We start from the raw sequence: 417 nt of genomic DNA on the forward strand, positions 1-417 counted from the left end.
TTTGAGTGTTTTTAGGGGTTATCTCTGAGAGAGAAACTTGTGAGAGGCCTTTGGTAGGTTCTTGTTGATTATTGATTGTGAGAGGATTGGTTGCTTGGGAATTCAATTCCCTTGAGTGTTCCTAAGAGGTTGGTGCTATCTAGAGTGTAGTTAGGAGGTCTTGGTTATTGAAGAACCTTGGTTGCCTAATTGTGCCTATTTTTGTGTCAATCTATCTATCTTTCTTTTCCTTTTTGTTTATCTTCTTAATTTCTCATTTTCGCGTATCCGTTCTTGTATCAATTGGTATCAGAGCCTAAATTAGGTTTGTTTCAACAAATCTAGCTTGGGATTTGATTCTTAAAAAAAATAAAAAAATTCGAAATTCAAAAAAAATAAAAATAAATAAATAAATCTGAAATTCGAAAATTCAAATTC

The sequence above is a fragment of the Lycium ferocissimum genome, chromosome 3 (genome assembly GCF_029784015.1).
Source record: "Lycium ferocissimum isolate CSIRO_LF1 chromosome 3, AGI_CSIRO_Lferr_CH_V1, whole genome shotgun sequence".
NCBI lineage: Eukaryota > Viridiplantae > Streptophyta > Magnoliopsida > Solanales > Solanaceae > Lycium > Lycium ferocissimum.